We start from the raw sequence: 15,964 nt of genomic DNA on the forward strand, positions 1-15,964 counted from the left end.
CAAACAGCTGAGCAAAATTCAACATACTAAAACAGTTTTCTTTTTACTTATTCTGATCAGCACTAAACTGAAACACAATATTTTAGCGCAACGCAATCTGACTTTCAATAATCCCTACTGAAGGCACTTTTCCGTAGTCAGTGCCTTCATTAGTTAGAACCTTTTATTTAGCTGGCAGTATTGGCGCTCGCTGTATTGCAGTAGTTCAAATAACGAAGATTTTTTGTGAGGTAAGTGATTCATGAAAGATACAGGTTATTGTTAGTCAGGGTCATTCTTTTGTAGCGATTATTGAAAGATTGCGTAGCGCTAAAATATTCTGTGTCAGTTTAGTGATGATAAGAATAAGTAAAGAGAAATCTGAGTACGTTGAGTTTTGCTCAGCTGTTTGAAAATCAAATAACGTAGAAGTTTACTATCACAGTCATTCATAATTTTTCTAAGGGGAAATTTCATAGTGAATCTGTGTTTTTGACAAAAAAAATCTGAGTTGGTTTGTTGGCGTACATCTACACATTTTGCAAAGATTGCACGTTGTAATTTAATCTTACGTAACGGAAGTGTGGGGCAATTGTTCGATTTGTTGCAGTTGCTGAAAGCTGTTTCACAAATGACTGAAATGGGACTGCCAGAGTCAAGTACTGCCGTAAATTTTACGTCATTTACTGTAATGTGAATTACAGGATATGCAATATTTTTCGGTTTTACGTCGTGTTCCTTGAGTAAGATGTATCTAATGTCTTCCATTTTTACGTAATTAATAGCCACGGCACCTACGTTGTCAGCTTCATAAGTACGTTTTGTTCCTGCCAACGGTGTGAGTCATTGCCTACGGTCTCTTTGTTGTCACACGTCATTATTGGGATTAGGAGACCTAGCTTCTACAATTTCGACATGTCGAGAGGGCACTGCCCTGTTTGAATTCCGCCAGTTCTGATTAAATTCTGGTCTGTTGTTAAGATTATATAGTCTGTCGTCTTGTTGGTAGTTTCCATAGATTCTTTCTTGTCGATCACGTGGTGGAGAATTTCTCCCGGAATCGTAACTATGCGGTGGACCGTTGGTTCTGAAGTTATTCTGCCTCCCTTGATAATAATTGTTTTGGTTCCCATATAGTCTGTTTCTTTGATGGTCTCTGTCATAGTCATTGCCGTGGAGAGGTGGTCTTTCCCTGCAATTATTATTACTCTGCCAACAGTTATCATACGGTTGTGTCTGTTTTGGTCACGATTTGCGTTGTAATATTTGCCTTGTCGTGTCCAGTTATTATTTCTGTCATTGCGGAATTGTGACGGTTGTGACCTGTAATAATTTTGTTCCTGTTTTCGCGTTACCTGATTGTCAGTGTCAGTTTCCAATTCTTGTAACAGTCCCTGAAAAGCTTTGATGTCGTCTTTGCAACGTCCTGCCAAAATAATATGTCGTAAATGTTCAGGAAATTTGATTAAGCAAATGCGAATAAGTTCTGAGGGGCTGTATTGGTTTGACGGATACTGATTATTATGCAGCAGTCTTGAAAATATTTGATAGGACTGGAAAATTCAGATTGTTCGAAATGTTTCATCATTATGATGCTATGTTTTACGAGACCTTGAGTAGCTAGAGACCAATATGCTGAGAGGAAGGCATGATAAAATTCTCCTTCACTGTGACAATCGCGAATGATCGAAAGCATTCTTACAACAGGTTCATTTTCCAAGTAGCCACACATAAATTCCATTCTGTGCTCTAATGAACAGTTGGGAGGAAAACATTGAGAGAATTGATGAAGCCACACTTGTGAATGAACGTCGTTGCCAGAATTCTTACATGTTTTGAGTTTACGTGTAGTAATGAACATCTTATAGTCAAAGTCATCATGCCGGCGAGTCGCATATCGGTCATTGTTAGCTCGTGTCGGTAGTTCCAACTCAAAATTCGGTGCACCTTGCCAATGTCTTTCATAATTTCCGAAATGCCCTGTGTTATTATTTTGTGTCTTTTCCGTATTTCTATGTGCATCTTCCCATATTGGAGTGTCCTCTGAAATATGTAATTCTTGTATTACTTGTGCCAAGTGATCTTGTACTTCCAGGATTTCTCTTTTGGGCTGCGTATTAATATGATTCTGATTTTGTTTGAATTTCCTAATTTGATCCTAATCTTCTGTGTTAGTAAAGACAACCGGTCTTGTGTCATTCAGATTATCATCTACCTTCGTAGATAAATTATTTAGCTGATCCGAAAGTTCGACTACTTCCTCTGATAATGAACTGATTTCCTCGGTGTGTCTTTCCGAACCAAGTTTCAGAGTATCTACTGCGTCCTTTAGGTTTTCCTGAGTTTTTGCAAGTTGCGTAAGCGAATCGGTAGATGCAACTGAGTCAGTTTTAGCTTGCAAGGTGTCGTGATTTCCATGAACAATAGTTTGCAGTTCTTTTTTGGCTGTTTCGTGATTCTGTAATGCATTTTCAAGCCGCTAAAAAATATGTTGAAAATTCTCACAAATTTTTGTTACGTCATTACATACTTTTTGACTATTCGATTCGATTTTAAGTAACTCAGCAGTTAAACCTTCACGTGTTTGTTGAAATGTTTCTTTAATTTGTTTCTGATTTTGTTGCTGTGATTATTTTTGATTTTGTTCCATTTGTTGCAATAATTGCAATAATAATGTATTAGTGTGTGGAACGTGTTTGCCGCCTGGTCCATTTCCCTATGCACAATTACCAAATTCCTACTTTGCATGTCTGTTAATTCATTACACGGTGGTGCTAACACACTACTCTCGTCTTCACTGTCATTCCTCAGTTTCCTTCGGAGCCTAGTGTTACGTTTTTCACACGCCATAACTGTCAAAATATTTGACACGATAGCACAGAAAAGCACTATTTGAAGAGCAAAAATAAGAAAACACATTAACATAGCACTAAAAATAATATCCCATTAACATCAAGCGCGGCTGCGAAATACTTGGTGCAAGGCTACATGCATGCCACAACTGTTTTACTGTACAACAGTGAAAAACTACAACTACAAAGGAAATTCTCTCTACAACTAGGCGCTAGCAATAATCAATAACTGCACTAATTACTCAAACTACAAGAAAGAATCAGAAAATTCCAGTGAGGTATCCTCGGCTAAGGGTCGACATATGAAACTTCCCCTTAGAAAAATTATGAATGACAGTGTTAGTAAACTTCTAAGTTACTTGATTTTCAAACAGCTGAGCAAAGCTCAACGTACTCAAACAGTTTTCTCTTTACTTATTGTGATCATCGCTAAACTGACACACAATATTTTAGCGCAACGCAATCTGACTTTCAATAATCCCCACAAAATACTGGCCCTGACTGACAATAACCTATGCTTTTCATGAATCACTTACCTCACAAAAATCTTCGTTACTCGAACTACTGCAATACAGCGAGCGCCAATACTGCCAGCTAAATAAAAGATTCTAACTATTGAAGGCACGAACTACGGATAGGCATAGTTAGCAAATAAAAGATTTTGATAGAGAACAAACAATGTGTTTACCTTACTAATGTTTTAAAGTCATCATATATATATATTATTATTGGTGTTTTGCCCTTAAAGAGCGCATTTGGACTAAACTACATGGCCAGTTCCTTTTGCTGCCTTCCTTGCTGCCCAAACTTCCCTCATTCGCTCGCTGTGTTTCTGTTTCCGGTCCTCTGTCCATGCTTCTTGTCGGCTTTGTGTCTTCGGCTTCATCTTGATTGCCTTTTTGGTTGCCCATATTTCTTTCATCTTCTGGCTGTGATCTTGCTTGCGTTCTTCGGTCCATTTTATGCCTGTTCGTTTGTCGCATTGTATCTCATGTAGTTTACTTTTCTTAAAGATGTTTCTGAACTTTATTCTGTCGTTTATTGTGTCTGCTGTTATGTTGAGCTGGTTCAGGTCGTTTTCTACCTCTGCCACCCATTTGTTGTTTCTAGTGGTTACCCAGTCAAAGATCTGTTTGGTCAGCCTATGTGATGGCATTCTGTATAGGTGTCCATAGAATTGTAGTCTGCGTTTTCTAATCTTTTCTGTGATTGTCTCCGTATGTTTGTACAGTTCCTCTGTAGGTTTCTTGATCCATATTCCATTGTTGTTAGTTGCGCCAAATATTTTCCTAAGTATTTTCCGTTCTACTTTTACTAATTGTCTGATACGTGTATGCCCGAGGATTAGTGTGGTCTCTGCTGCATATAGTGCCTCGGGGAGCACCACCGTGTCGTAATGGCGTAATTTGGCTTTTTGTGAGATAGACTTCTTGTTGTAATGATTCCACACTACTTTGTATGCCTTGTCCAGTTTAGTCTTTCTTTCTTCGTTTGAGTCTCTGTTATGTCCACTCATTTGTAGTGTTTCACCGAGGTATTTGAAGTTTGCCGTTTTGTAAATCGTGCCATACTTTGTGTTCAGAGATGAGAGTTTCTTTGTGCTCATAAACTGTGTCTTTTCGTAAGAGATCTGTAGTCCAGTTTTGGCAGCGATTTCGTGCAGTTTTTCAATAGCGTCTTTTGTTTCCTTTATACCTTTCGTGACAATCGCCAAATCGTCTGCAAAAGCCAGGCATTTAATCTGTAGGTTTCCTAAGGTTATCCCCTGTTGTGATGTTTCCCATTCTTTTATGACCTTATCTAACACCAGATTGAAAAGGAGAGGTGAGAGGCCATCGCCTTGTCGGACACCTGTGCGAATTTCAAAGGGCTCTGATAGTTCCCCACAGAACTTTACTTTGGAGGTCGTGTTGGTTAAAGTTTTCTCTATGATAGCCCGTGTTTTGTTGTCTACTTTGTATTCTGCTAGAATTTTGAAGAGAGTTTTCCGGTCGATAGAGTCGTACGCCTTTTTGAAGTCAACAAAGGTAATGATCAGGTTCTGTTTGTGTTGTAAAATCATTTTCAGGTTCCAAATTTGTTCCGCACAAGACCGCCCTTTACGGAAGCCTGCTTGGTATTCCCCAATCAAGTGGTCGGTTTGGCATTCTAGTCTGTTCAGTAAAGCTTTAGAGAGGATCTCGTATGTGACAGGTAGTAGGGATATTCCTCTGTAGTTGTTCAGGTTAGTCTTGTCACCTTTTTTGTGTAGTGGGTGTATCAGGGCAGTTTTCCAGTCGTCAGGAATTTTGATGGTCTTCCAGATGTCTTCCAAGATCCTGTGGATGTCTTTGGTGAGTTCTGGGTCTTGTAACTTCCAGATTTCCGCGATGATGCCATCTTCTCCTGGTGCTCTACGATTCTTGAGTGACTTTATTATTTCTTTAACTTCTTCTAGAGTTGGAGGTTCACTAACTGGATTGTATGTGCTCGTTTCTGTTATCATTTCTTTAATGGGGGGGTCCGTGTTGAGCAGTTTTTCAAAGTACTTTGCCAGAATGTCACAATTGTTTTTGGTATTGGTTTCTAGGGTTCCATCCGGTCTTCTGAAGCACAAGTTGGGTGGTTGATATCCAGTCATATTTTCTCTGAACGTTCTGTAGAAGTTTCTTGTATTGTTCTTCATGAAGTCCGATTCGATCTCTGTCAGTCGCCGTTTGTCATACTGTCGTTTTTCACTGCGAATGATTTTGCTTGATTGCTTTTGTGTTTTCAAGAAGTTCATCCAATTCTCTTGGGATTTATGGCAACTAAATTTTTTCCATGCACTGATTCGTTGGTCAATAGCTTGGTCACATGTGTGGTTCCACCAACGGTGTTTCCGTGTTCGTGGTGCTTGTGCTAGTTTCATGGCCTCTCGGATTCTTCGTGAAAGTTGTGTCCAGTCTGTCGTTTTCTCCATTTTAATTTTGTGTAATATTTGTGTCTGGTTTAAAGTAACGTATTCTGGATCTGGTCTAACAATTTTGTTCTTCTGGAGCTTTTTCTTGGGCAAAAGGCGAATCCTGATCTGTAGTAGGTGGTGGTCTGAGTCGAAGTAGCCTTTACGGGTGTCTATGTTCAAAATTTCTTTTTGTGAGTCTTTCTGCACTATTACGTGGTCGATATATATATATATATATATATATATATATATATATATATATATATATATATCAATTCATGACATCCATCTTTATCTTTACAAGTTTCGTTTTTTTGGCTTACACACATCCATATCGTCCGCTTATAGCAACCCCTCAAAACTCCGCCATCTATCTCTCCACATCCGCCACTGCTGGCGGCTCACCTCCAACTGCACAACGGTACGCGCTGTTCACATCCAACTGCTCAACACTACATAAATGAGTATTTGAAGAATGAGTCCAGCGAGCCACAGACTGCACACAGCGCAGTCAGTGATTTTCATACAGAGCGCTACGTGGCGTTACTAACGTAAAAACCTAAACTACCTACTTACAATTAAAACTTGTAATTTTGCTTTCTTTCTGTTGCAAGCTGATGGTTTTCGTCGTCGCAGTATCCCAGCTGTTTTAGTGCGTATTTTCTCAGCATTGTCACAAATAAAGGACCGGGCAGCCTCTATGCCAACATAAAATTTACCATCGATGCAGAAATGGACCAAGAACTTCCCTTTCTAGATATACTGGTCACGAGGGATGGTGAAAACCTGAGAGACAACGTGCTTGGAAATAGACACACACACACACACACACACACACGGACCGATGTGTGCAAAAAGCATCAAATCACCAAGCGACGTAGAAAAGGGGAATGATTAACATGCTCGTAACGCAAGCAAGACGAATACTGTATGTGAGCCACGGCACCTTAGACATGAGATGCAACACCTGACAACGTCCTGAGAAGCAGGAGGCATTCCACCAGTTATATAACAAGTGTCACAGAATCAAAGACTCGGCGAAATAAAGGAAACGTATTTCAGCCCATTGATTCAGCCGTCTCTTTAATGTAATTCTTCATCTACTTTCTGTACAGCGTATAACACAAGCGAAGTTTGTACATTAGAAATGATATGGCTGGTAGGATAAGCATTTCCTATAAGAACTTAGATATACTGCAATCAGTTTGCGTCTGGAGAGTTGCATTACATGTCAAAGAGGCTGAAGACAACATAGGAGACAGTAGGTTACAGTACTATTGTTGCCAGTAAATAAGTGACTTACCTGACCAGTTACGATATGTCCAAACATGCAGTACATTCCTGTTTCATACAGAACAGGAGGAATTGCTAAAAGTGCTTTCAAAGCTTTCGTAATGTTCCCGTCTCTCTGCAACAGCTGTCAGGGTGGTAATTGTCCCACTATTAGCAAGTTATTCAGTAACAGACATACTTAAGTAAGAATTAATTAAATAATTTAATTTTAAAGTTTGTTAAATTGATTAGAAAAATTGTAATAAAATACGTCTACTCTCACTTCAGAGATGTCTACAATTTGTCAAAGCACTTTCCAAACCACAGATTTATGATCAGTCCTTCTGCTACTTATACAAGGATCTTCATTGTAATGTCAACACCTTAGCAACGCGTATCTCTGGCGGGTCAGAGTGCGTTCTTACTTGAGATACGTGAAGCTGTGGTACAGCATATACATAAGTACAGAATAATATTTATGCAGCTTTTTTGGTACTAGAAAATACGTGTGAACTAATTTCGGTTGTTTATAACATCACATTGAAGTAACTTCCAAATGTTGCCATAGTATACACTGATAAGCGAAACCATTATGACCACCTGCTTAATAGATTGATTGTCCGTCTTTGGAACGACATACATCACCGATACTGCGTATCAGGGATCCGACAGTTCGTTGGTAGGTTTATGGAGGTATATGGCATTAGACGTCTAAGCACAGGTCATGTATTTCGCGTAAATAGCAAGCCGCTGATTTGCGTACGCGGTTTTGACGCCCGACAATGTCCCTGATGTGTTCCACAGGATTTACGTCAAGTGAATTTAGTCACCGAGACATCAACGTGAGTTCACGATAATGCTCCTCAAAACACTGTACCATGATTCTGGCTCCGAGACATGAACAGTTATACTGCTGAAAGATGACATATCCGTCGGGAAAGGCATCAAGCATCAAGAGATGCAGGTGGTCCGCAGGTGTCAGCTTGTTTTCGATTACCACCACAGGTCCCATGCAAGCGCAGGAGACTGTCTCCCATAGTATAACACTGCTCCCACCAGCCCGCGTCCTTGGTGGACTGCATGTTTCGAGCCGCCGTTCACCTCGATGATGGCGTTTGTGGAGATGGCCATCAACCTGGTGTAGCAAAAATGTGATTCGCCAGAAGAGCCAACACGTTTCCATTGATCGACGGTGGCCCCGTACCCACTGCAAGTTGGACACGTAGGGGTGGTCTGCTGCGGAGCTCCCTGTTCAGCAATGTACGATGAACAGCGTGCTCCGAAACACTTGCGCGTGCACCAGCATTGTGCTCTTTCGATAGAGGTACCACATATCAGAGCAGACAAGCCTCCGAACACCATGTTCTGTGAAGAGCCGTGGACGTACAACCATTTAGCGGCTAGTGCTTGTCTCACTGTCGTTCTGTCTCTAGTTCTATGTTCTATGTAACTCGTAGTTGCTCACGTCAGCAGCACGTGATCATTCGACCAACTTCACCGTTTGGAGATACTAGCTCACGGGATCTGCATCGTAACAATCTGCCCTTTGTCAAAGTCGCCTGCGGCAGTGAATTTCCCCATTTCCGGTCCAGATCTTCGCTAGGGTGATTCCCCGTCCGTGTCTGCACCGCTTACGTACCTTTTTCACCCCACCACGTGTCCGCAACGCCAAAAGGAGGCATCCGACGCCGCGGTGGGCAGTGGTCATAACGTTTTTGCTCAGAAAAGCATGAAATTTCAGTAATACGAAAGTAATAAATAGCCGTTTTGAAGAGAAACCCTGAAAGTTTTTTTTCCGTGTATACCGCCATAACGTATTTTGGTAATTTGCCGATAGTCAGCGCTTGTCGCAAACATGGCGAGTTCAGGTGCGCAGCGAGCTTTCTGCGTGATGGAGTTCGAAATGGCCTCTCCGATCACCAGATCTCACTCCTTGTGACTTTTCTCTGTGGCAACACATGAAAGATCTGGTGTATGTACCGCCTTTACCACGTTATGTAGCAGAGCTCCTGGAGAGAATACGGGAAGCAACTGCCACAGTTGACGATGCTATCGTGGGATGGGTATCGAAAAAATTCGATTACCGCATTGTCGTCTGCCGTGCCACTCATGGTTCGCATATCGAATTTTTGTAAAAAAAAGGAAAAAAGAAAACTTTCAGAGTTTTTCTTCAAAATGGAGTATGTATGGCATTTGTACAATGTTCAGTTCTTGTGCGTTTGTGTGACTTTACTGAACGTTGTTAAGATTGCACTGAATTCATTTTCCATATTTACATTCAATATGTGGAAAAAATTCAGTTCCTTACGTTACCATAATATGACCACCTTTGCTGAAACCTTTCTTTCGGCAGCTGCTTCGCCATTTTATTTATACTCACCACAGCAGTAACAAAGATATTAGCACACAGGTTGGCCATGTTGATGAACAGAAGAACAAAGACAGACACACTCATTGTTGTCTGCAAGAGGGAGATGGATCTGCAATAAAAATAGACATCTGTGGAAGTTGGCCCTAACTATGTAACTGTAAGATATTTAAGGATACCAACAGAAAATTTATTCACAGTATCACAACTGGGCTTAAACAAACAGCTGTGTAATTACGTATTCTATGTAACTCAGTTACCATAGATTCTTTTGCCTTAAATTTTAAGACTCCTGTGGTCATAGAAATACACCTGCTGTAATATCATAGAAATAACACGAACTGTATGCCTAGCAGAGTTTATGTACTATGGTTTGCGATTTGTCGGTTTGAGTAACCTGTATGTCACAATCCATCTTTAGGACGGACGATAATTTCAAACCAACTGCCGACTCTCCTGATCCTAATCATCTCACCGTGACGAATTAGGTTTTCCACAGCTCCTCAGGGTACGACATTAATATAATTACATCGCTCCATTCTCAAATGATGATGCCATTAAACAAGCCCACTTCCTCGACAAGCAGAAAAATGCTAGCGGTTCCGACTGTATTATCTCGAAAATACGAAAACAAAATCTCTGAACATGCCGAGACCGTAGCTATTTGCAGCACTGCCGGCCTTTTCCGTGGTTGAAATATCTGGCGTTTTACTGCACAGTCTCGTTATGTGCGGCAATTCATCAACGGAATCAGGCACCGATCACTGTGGAGGATAAGAGATTTAACACAGCCCTCAGTCCTCTGACAACGCTGACAACTTATGTCAGTATTTGCGTTATCAAGTGACTAATGTCGCTGTAGGGGTATTTGGTGATTCTAAGGAAACCCATGTTGGCAGAAGACAGACAGTGTAGACCAGGGACCTTGGAATAGCTCTACTCTTGCCACTGTGGCACCGAGTCCACCACCTACACAGCGACCTGATGTGCAGCCATTACGATTCTATTTTCAATCTACTGCTTGCTGTTTCTGTTCTATATTATCAAGTAATTGTCGACATCCTTGCCTATACAGTCGACTCAACTGGCGCCAGATATCACATCCACGTATGTTGCGTATGTAAAAGTCGATATGAGAGCGTTCGACATAGTGGAAATCCTACTGTGTTCGAGTTTAAACTGGGTAGCCTTCAGCCAGAATGTTCGCACCTATACGTGCCGACACCCGGCATCTTGACACATACCAGATGGTGTTACAAGTTTACTGATTGACACTAAGGTGACAAAAGTCATGGGATACTTTATATCGTGTTGCATCTCCTACTGCGCGGCAACTCGACGTGCCATGGACGTAAAAAGTCGTTGGAAGACCCCTGCGAAAATTCTGAGCCATGCTGCCTCTATAGCTATTCGTAATTGCGAAAGTGTTGGCGGTGCAGGATTTTTAGCCCCATAAATGTTCGATGTGATTCTCGTCGGGCGATCTGGGCGACCAAATCGTTCGTTCGAATTGTCCACAATGTTCTTCAAATCAGTCGCGAGCAACTATGGCCCGGTGACAGGGCGCATCGTTGTTTGGGAACATGAAGTCCATGAATGGCTGCAAATTGTCTCCAAGTAGCCGAACATCAACATTTATCATCAATAATAGGTTCAGTTGGGCCAGAGGACCCAGTCCATTCCGTGTAAACACAGCCCGCACCATTATGGAGCTGCCACCAGTTTGCACAGCGCCTTGTTGATAACTAGGGTCCATGGCTTCTTGAGGTCTACGCAGCACTCGGACCCTATCGTCAGCTCTTACCAACTGAAGTCGGGACTCATAGAACCAGTTCTGTTCTGTCGTCCGGTTAATAAATTGCGAAAATCACGAGTATCGGATCGAGTTGGTGACTGGATATAGAGCTTTTTAAATGATATATGTCAGTACGTTAATCTTATGGACATGAACACGAGAAGACGTAAAAGTATCCCAAGGGAGAATTAAAATGTGTTACATATATATAAATAAGCTAACGGATAACGTTGGAAGCTCTACAGGGCTTTTTACCCTGCTGTTGTCTACAGGAAGGTTGGAACGCCAGGAGACAGCGAAATGTAGAAGTATCTGCTGTGGATCGACGATTGGTTCAGATATTTCCAGTTTACACTGAATATAAATAAATGTAGTGTATCGCGCCTAAATAGGACGAAAGGTCCGTTATTGTTCGATTACGTTATTGATGGAAAATCACAGTAAATTCCTAGCAGTAGCCGTCCGGATTGGTATAAAGTGAAATGAGCACTTAAAACAAATTGTGTAGAAAGAGCAAGTGCAAGGAGGAGATTTACTGGAATAGTCACAAGACTATAACACATTCACGAAATAACTGTCTTACAAATCACTTGTTCGACCAATTCTTGAGCACTGTGGATCAGTGTGGAAACTTTACCAATTAGAATTAACAGAAGAGATAGAGAATATCCAACCAGAAGTGGCATGTTTCATCACGGGGCCGTTCAGTAAGCGCGAGAGCGTGACGGAGATGCTGAACAAAATACAGTGCAGATGGCTGCAAGAGAAATGTTGTGTACCGTGCAGGACACTACTGTTGAAATCCCGAGAACCGTAAGTTCGAAGAAGAGCAGAGTAACACAATATCTTTGCGGTATTGACGGATCTTCGTTTACGGCACCCGTCACACTGCGCGCCGCACACAGATTCATGGGGGACGGCAAATTTAAACCTCACGATAACGTGCCACCGAGCTATGTCATTTTTCCATCGTACGGTGCCAGCACTAGGAGGCATACATGTCACCATAGGATGCTAAACTGACGTGGATTCACCGCCCACGACTATGATTAGCCGGCATGTAAATTTTTTTTAAGTTATCAGTCTTCTGAAACTGGTTTGATGCGGCCCGCCATTAGTCCCTCTCCTGTGGCAACCTCTTCATCTCAGAGTAGCACTTACAACCTACGTTCTCAATTATTTGCTGGATGTATTCCTGTCTCTGTCTTCCTCTACAGTTTTTGTCCTCTACAACACCATGGAAGTCATTCCCTGCTGATTTTAACAGATGTCCTATCACCCCCTCCCTTCTCCTTGTCAGAATTTGCCACATATTCCATTCCTTTCCGATTAAGCACAGAACCTCCTCAGTCCTCATCTTATCAGCCCACCTAATTTTCAATATCCCCCTGTGACACAACATTTCAAGTGCTTTGATTCTTCTGTTCTGGTTTCCCACAGTCCATTATTCACTACCATACGATACTGTGCTCCAGATGTAAATCCTCAGAAATTTCTTCTTCAAATTAAGGCCTATGTTTGATACTAGTGCCGGCCGCGGTGGTCTAGCGGTTTTAGGCGCTCAGTCCGGAACCGCGCGACTGCTACGGTCGCAGATTCGAATCCTGCCTTGGGCATGGATGTGTGTGATGTCCTTAGGTTAGTTAGGTTTAAGTAGTTCTAAGTTCTAGGGGACTGATGACCACAGATGTTAAGTCCCATAGTGCTCAGAGCCATTTGAACCATTTGATACTAGTAGTCTTCTCTTGAGCAGGAATGCCCTTTTTGACAGAGCTAGACTGTTTTTGGTTTCCTCCTTGCTCCGTCCGTCATTTTTTATTTTACTGCCTAGGTAGCAGAATTCCTTAACTTCATCTACTTCGTGGCCATCAATCCTGATGTTGACTTACTCGCTGTTCTCATTTCTGCTACTTCTCATTAGCTTCATCTGTCTTCGATTTACTCTCAATCCATATTTTCTACTCATTAGACTGTTCATTTCGTTCAGCATATCATGTAGTTCTTCTTCACTTTCCCTCAGTATAGCAATGTCATCAACAAATCGTATCATTGATATCCTTTTATCTTGAATTTTAATTGCACTCTTGAGCCTTTCTTTTATTTCCATTACTGTTTTTTCGATAAACAGATTAAACAGTAGGGTGGAAGACTACATCCCTGTCTTACATCCTTCTCAATCCAAGCGCTTCGTTCTTGGTCGTCCACTCTTATTATTCCCTCTTGAATCTTGTACATATTGTATGTTATTCATCTCTACCTATAGCTTACCCCTATTTTTCTCGAATTTCGGAGATCTTGTTCCATTTTACATTGTTGCAAGCTTTTTCCAGGTCGATAAATCCTATGAACGGGTCTTGATTTTTCTTTAGTCTTGCTACCATTATCAGCAGCAACGTCAGAATTGCCTCTCTGGTGTCTTTATCTTTTCTAAATCCAAACTGATAGCCATCCACCCATCCCCATCTTTTCCCATTCTTCTGTATATTATGCTTGTCGGCAACTTTTACACATGAGCTGTTAAGCTGATTGTGCATTATTCTTGCACTCGTCAGCTCTTGCAGTCTTCGGAATTTTCTGGATGGTATTTTTATGAAAGTAAGAGGGTATGTCGCCAGACTCATACATTCAACACACCAACGTTGCTACTTTTCCCAATGATTTTAGAAATCCTGATACAATTTTATCCATTCATACTGCCTTATTTGATATTAAGTCTTCCAAAGCTCTCTTAAATTCTGATTCTAAAACTGGATCCCCTGTCTCTTCTAAATCCACTCCTGTTTCTTCTTCCATCACGTTAGACAAACATTCGCCCTCATAGAGACCTTCAATGTACTTTTTCCACCTATCCGCTCTCTCCACTATATTTAACAGTGGAACTCCCGTTTCTCTCTTAATGTTACCACACTTGCCTTTAATATCAACGAAGGTTGTTTTGACTTTCCTGTGTACTGAGGCATTTCTTCCGATGATTATTTCTTTTTCCGTTTCCTTACATTTTTCGTGCAGCCATTTCCTTTTAGCTTTCCTGCACTTCCTATTTATTTCATTCTTGAACGACCTGTATTTCTGTATTCATTAATTTCCGTGAACATTTTTGTACCTTCTTCTTTCATCGATCAATTGAAGTATACCTTCTGTTAACCATGGTTTCTTCCCAGTTAACTTCTTTGTACATATCTTTTTCTTTCCAACTTCTTTGACTGCCACTTTTAGAGCTGTCCATTTCTCGTCAAGTGTATTGCCTACTGGGCTATTCGTTACTTTTGTATGTATAGCCTTAGAGAAATTAAAGCGTGTCTTTTCATCTTCCGTATTCCACTTCTTTGCGTATTGATTCTTCCTGGCTAGTCTCTTGAAATTCAGCGTACAGTTCATCACTACTACATTGTGATCTGAGTCTGTGTCTGCTCCTGGGTACGCCGTACAATCCTGTATCTGATTCCCGAATCTCTGTCTGACCATGATGTAATCTAACGAAATATTCCCGTATTACTTTCCGAGTATATCTCCTTCTCTTGTGACCCTTGAACAGTGTATTCACTATTTCTTGCTGGAACTCAAATAGTCTTTCTCCTCCCTCATTCCTTGTCCCAAACCAATATTCTCCTATAACCTCTTCTTCTACTCCTTCCTCTACAGATGCATTCCAGTTGCCCATGATTACTGGATTTTCATCTCCCTTTACATACTGTATTACCCTTTCAGTATTCTCATATATTTTCTCTATCGGTTCATCTTCAGCTTTTGATGTTGGCAAGTGTACCAGAACCATCGTTGTCGGTGCTGGTTCGGTGTCGATTCTGACAAGAACTACCCTACCACTGAATTGTTCACTGTAACATGCTCTCTGTCCCACTTTCCTATTCACAACGAATCCTGCTCCTGTTATACCATTTCCTGCTGCTGTTGATATTACCCAATAATCAACTGATCAGCAATCCTTGTCCTCTTTGCATTTCACTTCACTGAGCCCCCTATTTGTTCTTCATTGAACCTTTGCATTTCCCTTTTCAGATCTTCTAGCTTCCTTACCACATTGAAGCTTTTGACGTCTATCTTTTTCTCATGGTCACCTCCCCGTTGGCAGTCTCCTCCCGCAGATCCGAATGGGGGACTATTCCGGAATCTGTTGCCAATAATTACAGGACACATGTCCTGTGGATACATGTTATGTGTCTTTAATGAAGTGGTTTCCATTGCCTTCTGCATTTTTGTGGAGTTTGTCATAGCTCATTCTTTCGCTTTTACGGGCAGTTTCCCACTCCAAGGACGAGAGAGTGCCCTGAAACTCTGTCCGCTCCTCCGCCCTCTTTGACATTGCTGTGGACAGAATGAGGGCGCCTTCTTATGCAGGAAGTCTTTGGCCACCAGTACTGATTATTAGTCAAAATTTAAGCGATGGTTCGTTTCGAGAAGGATCTGCAATTCTGAATGCTTCTCCTGATTCAGTGCATCTATAAACGTGTGAATATTTGTACGGAAGACTGCGGTGAGTAACTTTACAATGAAGTAGCACACCACTACTAACCATTACCAATAAATGTATCAGCATTCAGGACTGTTTACTGTCATTGTATGTAACCCTGTACCAAAGAAAGACATACAACACTTCGAAGTTATGTATATGTATCTAAGTATCAAGAGTAGCTATTTCAAATAAATTTATTAATATGGTACGTTTCTGTGTATGCATATGAGCTCTCCTACCAACATCAATTTCCTCCCCCAAGCATCTCACGAAATGAGCACGACGAAAAGATCTGGGAAATAAG

This window comes from Schistocerca nitens, chromosome 1 (genome assembly GCF_023898315.1).
Source record: "Schistocerca nitens isolate TAMUIC-IGC-003100 chromosome 1, iqSchNite1.1, whole genome shotgun sequence".
In the NCBI taxonomy this organism is placed as follows: domain Eukaryota; kingdom Metazoa; phylum Arthropoda; class Insecta; order Orthoptera; family Acrididae; genus Schistocerca; species Schistocerca nitens.